Source organism: Macrotis lagotis, chromosome 6 (assembly GCF_037893015.1).
Source record: "Macrotis lagotis isolate mMagLag1 chromosome 6, bilby.v1.9.chrom.fasta, whole genome shotgun sequence".
NCBI classification, from domain to species: domain Eukaryota; kingdom Metazoa; phylum Chordata; class Mammalia; order Peramelemorphia; family Peramelidae; genus Macrotis; species Macrotis lagotis.
In genome coordinates this window covers 83,325,401-83,337,696 of record NC_133663.1, presented here as the reverse complement: position 1 = coordinate 83,337,696, position 12,296 = coordinate 83,325,401, and the positions used below count along the sequence as shown (strand labels likewise).

Sequence of the window (12,296 nt, the reverse complement as noted above, 5' to 3'; positions counted from 1 at the left end):
GGGGGTGGGGGTATGGAGGGAATAATACAGCAAACTTTTGTCTCTATTCCTAATACAGATTAATATAGGCCTAAGTAATAAAGCATAACTTTATCTTATAAATCATTTTAAAGTTATTATCAATTATCAATATATAATGGGTTAGTTAATTATAAACTACATAATTTCTATCTTAACAATTAAGGCATTCTATTTTAATTATAGACAATCACTAATATCCATAAATCACAATTAAATGTAAAAATATTCATCAAATTTTAGTAGGGGAATGAAAAATATTCTTAAAATTGTTCTGCTCTCTGAGGCCAAATAGTGTAAAACAGATCATTCTTCCACATAACAGTATTTTATTCTTTATTTTAATTTAATTTTTTCCAATTACATGTAAAGTTACTTTTCAACATGTAAAATTTGAGGTCCACATTTTTCTCCTTCCCTCCCTCTCTTCCTTCTTCCCTTGACAGTGAGTAATCTGATATAGATCATATATGCACAATCTGTAAATACTTCAATCTAATCCAATCCAATAGACATGTATTAAGCCCCTACTTCTCTGACTTACTGATGTGGGAATAATTTCTGATTAGCTAGTCTGTTTACAGCCAAACAATTGAATTATTAGAACAAAGATAAAATCATTAGCAATATAGAAAGAATAAAAAATGAGAATGTATGGATAGCGTGCAACTGAAGCAAACTTGACCTGAAGTGTTTAAATTGTCCACTTTTAAAAATGAGAAGTGGCTGAAATTACAAAAGTGACTCTACCTAATATTTTCTACCACCATGAAAATAATTAAAAGATCATAGAAAGTGCCTTAGCAAACATATGATTTTGTCAAGTAGAAAAAATATAACAGATGAGGGCAATATCCCTTTTAAGAATAAGCTCATAGATCTTATGGTGGATGATACTGGATAATTATAGAGTCATATATAACAAGGAGAAGCAGTGGAGGAAAAAAAAGCAAGCTTGTCTACAACTTGATAAAGGATTTAACTAAGCAAAGTCATCCCTAGGATATTTAAAAATGAAAAAGAAAGATGAAAAAATGGGAAAGACCCATAGGCAGTTTTATTACTATCTCTTTTCACCAATGGTCACTAACAACACAAACTTTTGAATTGCCACATCAGGATGCAGAAATTCATGGGAATTTGGAAATATGGGAAGAACAGCTGGATTGTGCCAAGAATACATGAACATACAATTTTGAAGATGTTGAGATTCTTAAGGAATCTGAAAGAAGGGAGGATATGGTAGACTTGGGAAAAAAATCTGTACCCTCTTATTATTTCCAAAAATGGCAACTCAAAGAATAGTAGTATCTACCAATCTATGTACCTGTTTTTTCATCCTATAAAAATTTTATGTGAATGATCTACACCTGTATCCAAGGTGCACTTGATAGAGGCAGGAGAAGGAAACAGGCAAGTTTTCACAAATACTATTTTACAGCAAATTGAATCTTTACAGTCATGCAATTGACTGAAAGATATAGGGATTATAAGATCTTACTGTGCTTATTGTTTATTGTCTGTCAAAATTCATTTGAGTTTATACAGCAAATTTCTACCTTAATGGTTCTCTCCAAATAGATGTCTCCCATAGAATACTGTGATTCCTTCAAAGATATGACAATAGATAAAAATTTGACAACCCCTTTCAGATTCTGATTGTTACTAAGTGAAGCATAAAATAGAATGGCATATCCTTACCACATGTATTTGCCATATAATGTGGGATGTCCAGTGCAGATTCCAAACAGAAGAGATATTCCCCATAGAGAGTAAGGTCTTTCAAATAATTCTGTTTTTAAATGAAACTGTATGGCTTGCATAAATCCCAGGAATATTTCCCAGCCTCTACAAATAAGATTCATAATAACTCAAAAAGAGTTTATTCTAAATTGTCCACTGAGGAAAAACCAAATGAATGAAAAATGCTTATTGCCGAAATTGTCCAATATGCAAATGAATGGACAACTCACTGAATTAGAGGAGTACTGTATAAGGCTAAGAAGGTATTTGCTTGAGGAGAACTCCTTTGTTGTTCTCCATCTGCATCTTTGCTGTCCTCCATTGTATCTTATTAAATTTATGCAGGATAAAACAGTGGGGAAGGGGGAAACCCAAGTTCTATATTATTCCAGATAAAGTCTTCCCCAAGCTGCTGTTTTTATTCCACGTCCAGGAGAATCTAGATTCACTTGTTTTTCTCTGCATTTAGGAAGCTATAAAATAGCTAACAAACAAAAATTTCTTTGAACATCTTGAGCCTCTAACTAGGAAAAAACTCAACAATTAGAAAGAGAACCTATCTCATTCTTCCTCGAGACCTGGTTGACTATAGCCTCCTTGTCAGCTGCCTTTTTAAAAAGAAAGAAGAGAGCAACAATACAGTGGTTAACCATAATTTTATCTTAATAGTAACCTTTTAAAGATTGGGTGAACAAAAGTACAAAATAAACTTTAAAGAAATAGACAAGAATACATGCTCTCCTGAGGAGGAGTCAGGAGGGCAGAGGTGGAAGACAGAATAATCTTCTTCATACAATTTTAGAAAAACCTGGGTCCACCTAGATAGACCTCTTGGCCCCAGAATCTCGTTCTGGCTTCACTATGGCTGTTTTACTCCTGTTCCCATAGCAACCATTTCCCTTTGCTTTTCTTGGCCTTGTTGTCTTGCTTTTTCCTTTTGGTTTCCTTCAAAACTATTACTGAGGTCCCAGCACCTGCTCTCACATCTGGCTAGGTTGCCCCTTAGCATCTTCACTCTTGCTTTCATTGGAAGAAGGTGAGTAGGTGAAGCTACAGCCCTTGCATAGAGTCAGGAGTTGGAGTGTCTTTCTCAGGTAACCTCAGGGAGGGTGTTGCTTTCTGGATGTTTCAGGGTGTGATGTAGGTGAGGATGGAATGTCTTTCTAGTAATGGATCAACTGAGCATTAGATCTGAGTTCTCTTCATATTCATGAGCCCCAAAGTAAGACAGTTGGTTAACCAAGGTAATTGTGAGATTTATATAAGAGATAAATGATTAAATTTAACTTGAGACTAAAGATCAAAGGAATGAAATATTTGAATTTTCTTAGAAAATATTCTGAACATTTTACATGAATCTGTACATACAACCAGAGAAACTGGAAGACTCTAGAACTTCCTTGAAAATACTGAATTGCCTCTTGTGACAAGACTTAGCATTACAGAAGACGTACGGTGTATTTCTCTGTCGAGAGTGGACAAACCTTGAAAGGGAGAAAACTAAACTGAATAGAGATGTTCTTTCTTCTACTAGCATTTATAGATAACACTGTTGTGTCATGGAAGTCTTTAGTGTAAAAAATATTACTTTAAAATTAAAAACTCACTTTGACAGTGTATTTGCTACTGATCTGGAGTAAGTGAGGATTAGGGTCTTTTCAAGAGAACTGGGGCCAGATTTCAGGCATCCATTTCATTTGAACACTGGCTGATATTTGAGTATCCTCAGGGAAATGTAAGTAAGAAGAGACTTTCATTTACTATTCTGAGGGGAGAAGTAAAGGCCATGTTTAACCCCAGGACATCCAGACTAGGCGGAGATGGCTTTAATAGATGGTATTTCTAAAATTGCCATCAGTTTTTTTTTTTGTATCATCCTCACTTCTATCCTACATATTTTGTCTCAGAATCAAAAGACTTTTATTCTTCCTCCTTCCAAATTTCCTCCTTTTTTTTAAAGGACATATCCAGTTCACTTCATTCTTTTGGAGTAAGAACAATTTTCTGAAAATAAGGAAAGTTTCTGGTGCATTTCCAAAACAGTCGCTAAAATCAAGTCTGGTTCTTCTTCTGGAAGAATGCTCTATTTAGAAAAGAGACATGTAGCCTTTTTAAAAAATATATTTTATTTATTTATTTTTCCAACTACACACAACCATAATTTTCAGCAATAATTTTTTTTTGCAGGGTTTTGAGTTTTACATTTTCTCCCTCCTTCCTTCCCTTTCCCCTCTCCCTGACAGAAAACAATCTAATTATGTCCTATCATGCTAAACAGAGATCCATATTAGTCATGTTATGAAAGAAGAATAAAATTAAAATGGAAAAAAAACATTAGAGAGAAAAAAATAAGACAACTTTAAAAAAATTGAAGATAGTAAGCTTTGGTCTGCATATAACTGTAGTTCCTTTTTGGGATATACCTGGTATTTTCTATCACAAATCTTTTAGAATTAGCTTTGATTATGGCATTGCTGGAATGAATAAGTCCATCATAGTTGATCATCACCTAGTATTGCTGTTAGTGTGTATAATGTTCTTCTGGTTTTGCTCACTTCCCTTAACATCAGTTCATGCAAATCCTTCCGGGCTATTGTGAAGAAATCTCATGATTTCTTATAGAATAGTGTTCCATCATAGTCTTGTACAACAATTTATTCAGCCACTCCCCATTTGATGGGTATCCCCTCAATTTCCAATTCTTTGTCAAATGAAAAGAACTGCTTTAAATATTTTTGTACATATAGATTTTTTCACCCCTTTTCATGATCTTTTTGGGATACAGATCTAGTAATGGTATTGTTAGATCAAAGAGCATGCAGTTTTATTGTCCTATGGACTTAATTCCAAATTGCTCTGCAGAAAGGTTAGATCAGTTCACAACTCCACCAATAATAATGCATTAGTGTCTCAAGATTTATCATTTTCCTTTTTAGTCATATTGACCAATATGATAGGTGCATATCACAGAGTTGTTTTAATGTGCATTTCTCTAATCAATAATGATTTAGATCATTTTCATGTAACTATAGATAGCTTTAATTTTTTCATCTAAGAACTGCTTTTTCATATCCTTTGACCATTTATCAATTAAGGAATGATTTGTATTCTTATAAATCTGATTCAATTTTCTATATATTTTAGAAATATATTTGTTAGAAATACTCATAAAAATTATTTCCCAACTTCCTGCCTTCCTTTTAATCTTAGTTGCATTGATTTTATTTGTCCAAAACCTTTTCAATTTAATGTAATCAAAATTATCCATTTTGCATTTTATAATATTCTATAATTCTTCTTTGGTCATAAACTGCTCCCCTTTCCATATATCTAACAGGTAAATTATAGCTTGTTCTCCTAACTGGCTTATAATATCACATTTTATGTCTAAATCCTGTATGCATTTCGACTTTATCTTTGTATAGGGCATGGGATTTCCCAGGCGTTTTTAATCAAATAATGAGTTCTTATCCTAGAAGCTGGAATCTTTGGAATTATCAAACAGATTGCTGTAGTCATTTACTACTGTTTCTTCTGTACCTAATCTATTCCACTGATCCACCACTCTATTTCTTAGGCAATACCAAACAGTTTCGATGACAGATATTTTATATTTTTAGATTTATTAGGACTAAGACACTTTCTTGGCATTTTTTTTATTAGTTCCCTTGTTATTCTTGACCTTTAGTTCCTCCATATGAATTTAGTTACTATTTTTTCCATCTCAATAAAGTAATTTTTTGGAAGTTTGATATTACTGAAAAAATAATTTAATATAGATAGAATTATAATTTTAATTTATAATGTTAGCTCAGTCTAACCTATGAATAGTTGAAATTTGCCCAGTTATTTAGATCTAATTTTTATTTGTGTGAAAAGTGTTTTGCAATTGTTTTCATATAGATTCTAAGTTTATCTTGGCACAAGACTCCCAAGTATTTTTTGTTTTCTACAGTTACTTTAAATGGAATTTCTCTTTCTATCTCTTGCTGCTGTGTCTTGTTAGTACCATATAGAAATGCTGAGGATTTATGTGTTTATTTTATATCCTGCAACTTTGCTAAAATGGGTAATGTTTCAATTAGTTTTTAGTTGATTTTCTAGGGTTCTCTAAGTATACCATCATATAATTTGCAGAGTGACAGCTTTGATTCTTCATTACCTATTCTAATTCCTTCAATTTCTTTTTCTTCTCTTATTGATAAAGCTAGCATTTCTAATACTGAATAGCATTTCTAATATTGAATAATAGTGGTGATAATGGGCTTCTTGCTTCATCCCTGATCTTATTTGTAATGCTTCTAGCTTATCCCCATTATATAATGGTTGTTTATGGTTTTAGATAAATATGCTTATTAATTAAGGAACATTCCATTTATTCCTATGCTCTCTAGTGTTTTTAATAGGAATGGGCACTGTATTTTGTCAAAAACTGTTATTCAGTCATTTCAGTTATTTCTCTTTGTGACCTCATTTGGGGTTTTCTTTGACAAAGATACTGGAATGGTTTGCTATTTCCTTCTCCAGTTCATTTTACAGTTGAGGAAATTGAGACAACTGAGGGTTAGGTGTCTGAGGTTGATGAACAGCCTAGGGAAGGCTTGGCAAGCTCTCACACCAGAGGTGCCAGTCCTCATTGAATACCTTCATCTGACTTGAACCTGTGACTCCAATAAGCTGTATCATGGACAGCAGTCACACTCAAGTAAAACTGTCTCAGAAGATGGGCTAAACCATGTTGAGGGTAATCAATAAGTCTCAAACCCATCAGTGATGTTTACTCCAAGCATATGAAGACTATTCCCAGTGGAATAGGTAGATGAGAACAATTTATTCCAATGGCCATGAACGTGGCTGAAACAAGTGTTATGGAGTGCTTAGAGATTGGCCAGACATTGAAAAAGTCAAAGTCGTCCACTGTGTCCTCGGTTATTACCAGATGGTGAGATCATTATCTTGCTACTAAACTTTGATGATTCTGGAAGAGAGAATGAAACTCACAACTTTGTGTAATTCTTCATCACTTAAATCCATTTTATGCACAAATCATCCCATGATGTCATTGGTCATCTTTAAAAACAAAGAAGATATATCAAATTTCTTACTGTCAAAAGGAGAGGAGAGATAAAGGAGAAAAGGAGGCAGAAAATTTGGAACTAAAATTTGCCTTTTCATGTAATGAGAAAAAATAAGATTATTTCTTTGAAAGAATGAACAATAGGAATCTGATGCCAGATTTGAACTCAGAAAGATGAGCACTCTACCTACTGGGCCATTAACTGCCCTAGAGTTGTTAGCTAAGAATTTTTGTATTCAAAGCTAGCAAATTTTTATTTGTGGAGGGTTGTCAATAAAATTTTGCTTGGGTTTATGCATTAATTCAAGTGACTGTTCTGTTTTATGAAAACTCCACTATGGTGAAAGGTAGAGGATTACTTTTCTTTCCAGTGAATAGGGAATGATGAAAGGATACCTCCCTTATAAAATAGAAGAAGAAAGTCCCTTTAATAAGAGGCTAAAGAGATCACACAATGTCCAATGTGCAGAAACAATAGGTAAATGGGAATGTGGTCCTATGGAGCTAGTGGAGTTCATTCATTAGTAACAAATGAGACTGAAGGGATTAAGCAAAAGAAGGCAGCCTCCAAATTCTCCAACACCATTATGTAATGCTGGTCCTACCTGGCTTTGCTTTTGCTTTTGTTAGGAGTATATATACATGCTTATATATGCTTTTCTGTTTATGAAACTTGCATTTGCCTAAGGATATGATCTCTTGCTTCTGAAAAATTCAAACACAATCAGTGTCTTCTCTTCTCTCTCAAACTTGCTTACTCTAAATCATTTATAATCTCTCCTGTCTTTTTTTTAGAGGTTATTTATTTTTTATTAATCAGATGATATTGTAAAGTATTAATTACTACTTCTACAATTTAATCAAAAGGAATGCTTTGAATTTACTGCTCAGACACATTAGTCTAGTGGCATAAAACAAAGACAAAACAGAGTACATGGGTATCTTTCTTTTTTAGAAAATGACTAGATTTTTAACTGAGTCCTACCTATGTTATTTTGGACCACATTTTTCCTATGAGAGAGCATATGTCATATACAACACTAAGTCATATTAATTTTCCTAGGTTTTAAAACATCAGATGTGGCTTCTTAACAATTTCTAAAGGAAGAACATAAGACTTAAAACACATAATAAATAAAAGAGAAAAATTTAAGAACTAAGTAAGACTATGGTTACATCCAAATATCAAGTCATGTCCTGGTAGGAAAGGGTAGGACATGCCCTCTCTTGAAGTGATGTGCTTAACAGAAAGAAGTAATTTCTAGAAAATATTTCTAGCTTGAGAGTTGGGATTTCAGCCCCTTTACTCTAAAATCAGAGTGCTTGGCCTTGACTACAAAAGAGGTGAAATGTCTACAGGTTATGTACACAATAAACATTAGAATATCAGATCAAAATTTAGTGCCCATCTAAACATATGTCTTTAGTTTATTCTTTTATTAGAAATGTCAGTCTCTATAAGACATGGTATTTTAAAATAACTTATTTGTATAAATTATACTATATGATCAAATAGCTGCATATTTCAAATTCAAAAAGCACAAGTTTTAATTTTTTACACATTTCACTTGATTCTACCCAAATCTCGGCTGTTCACTAAACCAAGTTATATATGAGGTAAATTTCAATTTAAAAAATAAGACAACTACAAAGAGTGAATACATAGCATTATAATGCCTTTCTCACATCAAGAGTATAGAACTTCATGAGTAAAGGATGGAGTATCCAAGAAAGCAACAATGCAACTCAAAAATAAACATTAATGAAACATTAATAATCAGATTTCATTACATATAGGGCAAAAAAGAATTGACAAAATTTGCTGAATGAAATTAGTTTAGTTGTTACAATTTGTTGTAAATCTAGTTGTAAATTTAAGTCAAATGGGTAGAAGAAATTTAAGCATGATGCTATAAATTTCCTAAATTCTTTGCACACACACACACACAAATACACAGATCTTTAAATGTTATTTTAGTAGTAAACTGGAATTGATTAAATCAGTCAAGCAATCAGTAAGAAACAGATGTTTCTAGGGAAAACAAGGATTAAGTTTTGAACTATGGTGATGTACTAACAGGTTTCTCAAACATGTAAATGTAATGCTAAAAAATGATCTTTAGGTAAAAACCTGACTCTATGGTTAAGTGAATTTGCTAAAAGAACTCATGATACTAGAAATCTGTTATAAAATAAGTACAACAGGGTTACAGTAACACTACTAAAAAGTTACAAGTGATTATTGCTGTACTTTTTCAAATAAACAATGTCAAATACTTGGCTGCAATTATAGAAAACACAACCTCCAATGAATTTCCCTTTATCCTGTATTAGATTATGTTTCACATTTCTTCTTTAAGTATTCTGTCCAGGAGAAATAATTTTTTTTAATAAATACAGTTTATTTTTTTTTTTAGTTCAAATTTTATTTTATTTTTTATTCTCATTTTGCACAAATTTTTTTATATTAATAAAATATTCTTGTTTAAGAGTAAACAAAATACCCCTCCCCCCATGAATATAGACTTGCGTGGGTAATAAAGTAAAGGGGAGAGAAAAAAATTAAAATTAAAAAAAATAATAGTAATAATTGTACGTATGGCCAGGTGGTGCAATGGACGAAGCACCAGCCCCGGAGCCACGAGCATCTGAGCCCACATCCAGCCCCGTAGACCCAACAATCACCCAGCCGTGTGACATGCAAGCCACCTGATCCCCACTGCCCTGCAAAAACCCAAAAGAAGAAAAAAAAAGACCCAAAATAAAATAAAATAGTAGTAATAGTAGGGGTGGCTGGGTGGCAGACAGAGCATTGGCCCTTGAGCCAGGAGCACCCGGGTCCAAATCCGGCCTCAGACACCCAAAGATCACCCTGCTATGTGGCCCCAGGCAGGCCACCCAGCCCCATTTGCCCTGCACCCTCCCCCAAATAATAATAATAAAAAATGTGCTTCAGTCTTTGTTCCAACACCAACAACTCTGTCACGGGTGGATCACATTCTTTATGATAAGTCCATCACAAAAGTTACTTCCATATTTTTCCAACATTGCCATTGCTGATCGCAGCTCCCTCCTTTCTTATTTCTCCACTACCATGTACTCTATTTTCTCTCTCCTTTCACTATGACTCTGCTGTAGGGTCACTGAGTGGCACAGCAGACAGATCCCTGGTCCTGGGGCCAAGAAGCCCTGAGCCCCCATACCACCCCTTAGGCCCAGAATCCACCTGGCCATAGGTTCTGGGCAGGCCTTCCAATCCCAGCCCCTTGCAAGAAGTAAAAAAGAAAATGTGTTATATCTGACCACTCTCCCCCCATGGTCCATCCTCTCCTCCTTTATTCACATCCCCACCCCTTCCCCCTGCTCCCCCTCCTTCTTACTCCAGATGTCTATATCCTATTGAGTATATATGCTGTTTCCTCTCCTAGCCATCTCGGATGAGAGCAAAGGTTCCCTCATTCCCCCTTGCCTTCCCCCTTTCATATCATTGCAATAGCTCATTGTAATAAAAAAAACTTATTATATGAAATATCTTGGCCTATTCCCCTTCTCCTTTTTCTTTCTCCCATTACATTTCCCTTTTTTTTCCTATTGACTCCATTTTTACACCATATTTTATTTTCAAATTCAACTTTCTCTTGTGCTTCAACTATAAAATCTCCCTCTACCCGCTCTATTAACTGAGAAGGTTCATATGAGTATTATCAGTGTCATTTTTCTATGCAGGAATACATGCAGTTCATCATCATTAAGTCCCTCATATTTCCCCCTTCTCCTCCAATCCAGGAGAAATAATTTTTAAAAATATTTTCTGCATGAATTCAGAGCATTAAAACATTTAACTTCACATTATTTTTACCATGTTTTGCCCTTTTCATTCCCCCACAATACAAATACACAATTTTCTCAAAAAAGAATTAAGATGCTCACATTAAAAAAATAAAGCCTACAAAAAAGTTCCAGAGTGCTAAAAAATGATTACTCATATGGCACAATGTGATCTCCTACTAGTTCCAAGGTCCAAGACATTTAAAATGGAGTCCATTTGTACTGTCCTGTTCATTTGCAATGCAAAATTAAATTTAAGAAGTTGAAATCACATTATTTTTAAAAGTAGTTCTTGAGCCAACAAGAGTTCTTTCTTATAGTTATTAAAAATAGGAGACCAAGTTGGTTGGGTGTGCTATCGAGATAACACTCAGTTGGTCTTTGCCTGAAGGGGCACAGACCTTTCACCAACAGGAGAAAAGGGATTTCTTTGCTTGGTTTACATAGCTTGATAGACCAAAAACAAGAAAACTGCCACAACAGTAAAAAACAAAATCTTTATCCACATGGGAATGGAGCATCTTTTTCTTGTCTTTTCTGTCTTGTCATCAGCCAAGGGAGCATATTTGGGGACATATTTTGATGAAAAGGTTCCCTCCATCCTGAAGTCACCATGTTCTAATGGTCTGCCAGCAGCCCCTTTGATAGGTCTTCGACAACTAGCACTAATTCCTGTTGGTGTAGCTGCTTCAAAGGGAAACGTGTCTTTAAGAATATCTCTTTCAACTCTTCTTTCTTCTGTTAATGAAATTTCTCCCACCTGATTATGTTCAACTCTTCTTTGCTTGAGTGTTAGTAGGGTCTTTGCCTTGCCTTTTAGTGGCTCTCTCTTCTCAAGTTTGAGCTCTGCTTCATTGTCACTGTATCTGAGTCGTCATTTCCATTCTGTTTAGCGTTTTCTGTTGCTGAAGAAACTGTTGGCAGAGGTGTAGAAGATCTTGATTCTGGACCATGTTCTCTCAGTTTCAGCAGTTTTTTCTCATATAGCTTCCTGGTAGTTCCCACAATAGGGCCAGGATTCACTCCATATTTCACAAGTTGAGACAACAGCTCTTCAATTGTGAGTTCAGTTACATCAAGATTTTCTTTTTTCCTCTGACTGGGTCAGTTTTCTTTGTGGCTTTGACATGGCGGTGGTGGGCGCGGGCATCCTGGGCCTGGCGGCAGGCACGGGCCCTGCTCCTCCAGCAGCCTGGCCTGCACCTGGCGATGCTGGAGAGGAGCTGGGTGTGGCGCGGCATCAGACGGGCCACAACCTCTTTCCTGTCTTTTTAAAGGATCAAAAGCTTTCCCCAGATTTCTATTCTTTACTAGCATTAATCACTCCAGACACAGTTTTGGTTGGTACCTGCTTTTCTTTTATATTAAAAGGTTGAAAGAGGTTGAAAGCAATCAAGAAACAAATGAATTGTAAGGAAATAGCTTGCTGAGCTATATGAAATGGGAAATAGGTTGGCTTTTCCCCTAAGCAATTCCCTTTCTTAAAGGGATGAAGAACTAAGAAGAGGGAGAAAAAAAAACCCTCCTTAATGGATCCAGGAATGTGAGGTAAGCCCTTTTTTTACAGTAGAGTTCCCTTATGCTGCTCTGAAGTGTTGCCACTATATCTCATCAGTCCCTAGTTAGGAGA

General features: G+C 34.9%; 1 pseudogene; it reads right to left on the bottom strand.

Annotated features, from left to right (window-relative positions):
* Positions 1-11,036: 11,036 nt before the first annotated feature.
* LOC141492151 (lamina-associated polypeptide 2, isoforms beta/gamma pseudogene) lies at positions 11,037-11,907 on the bottom strand (annotated as a pseudogene).
* Between the last annotated feature and the right edge of the window lie 389 nt (positions 11,908-12,296).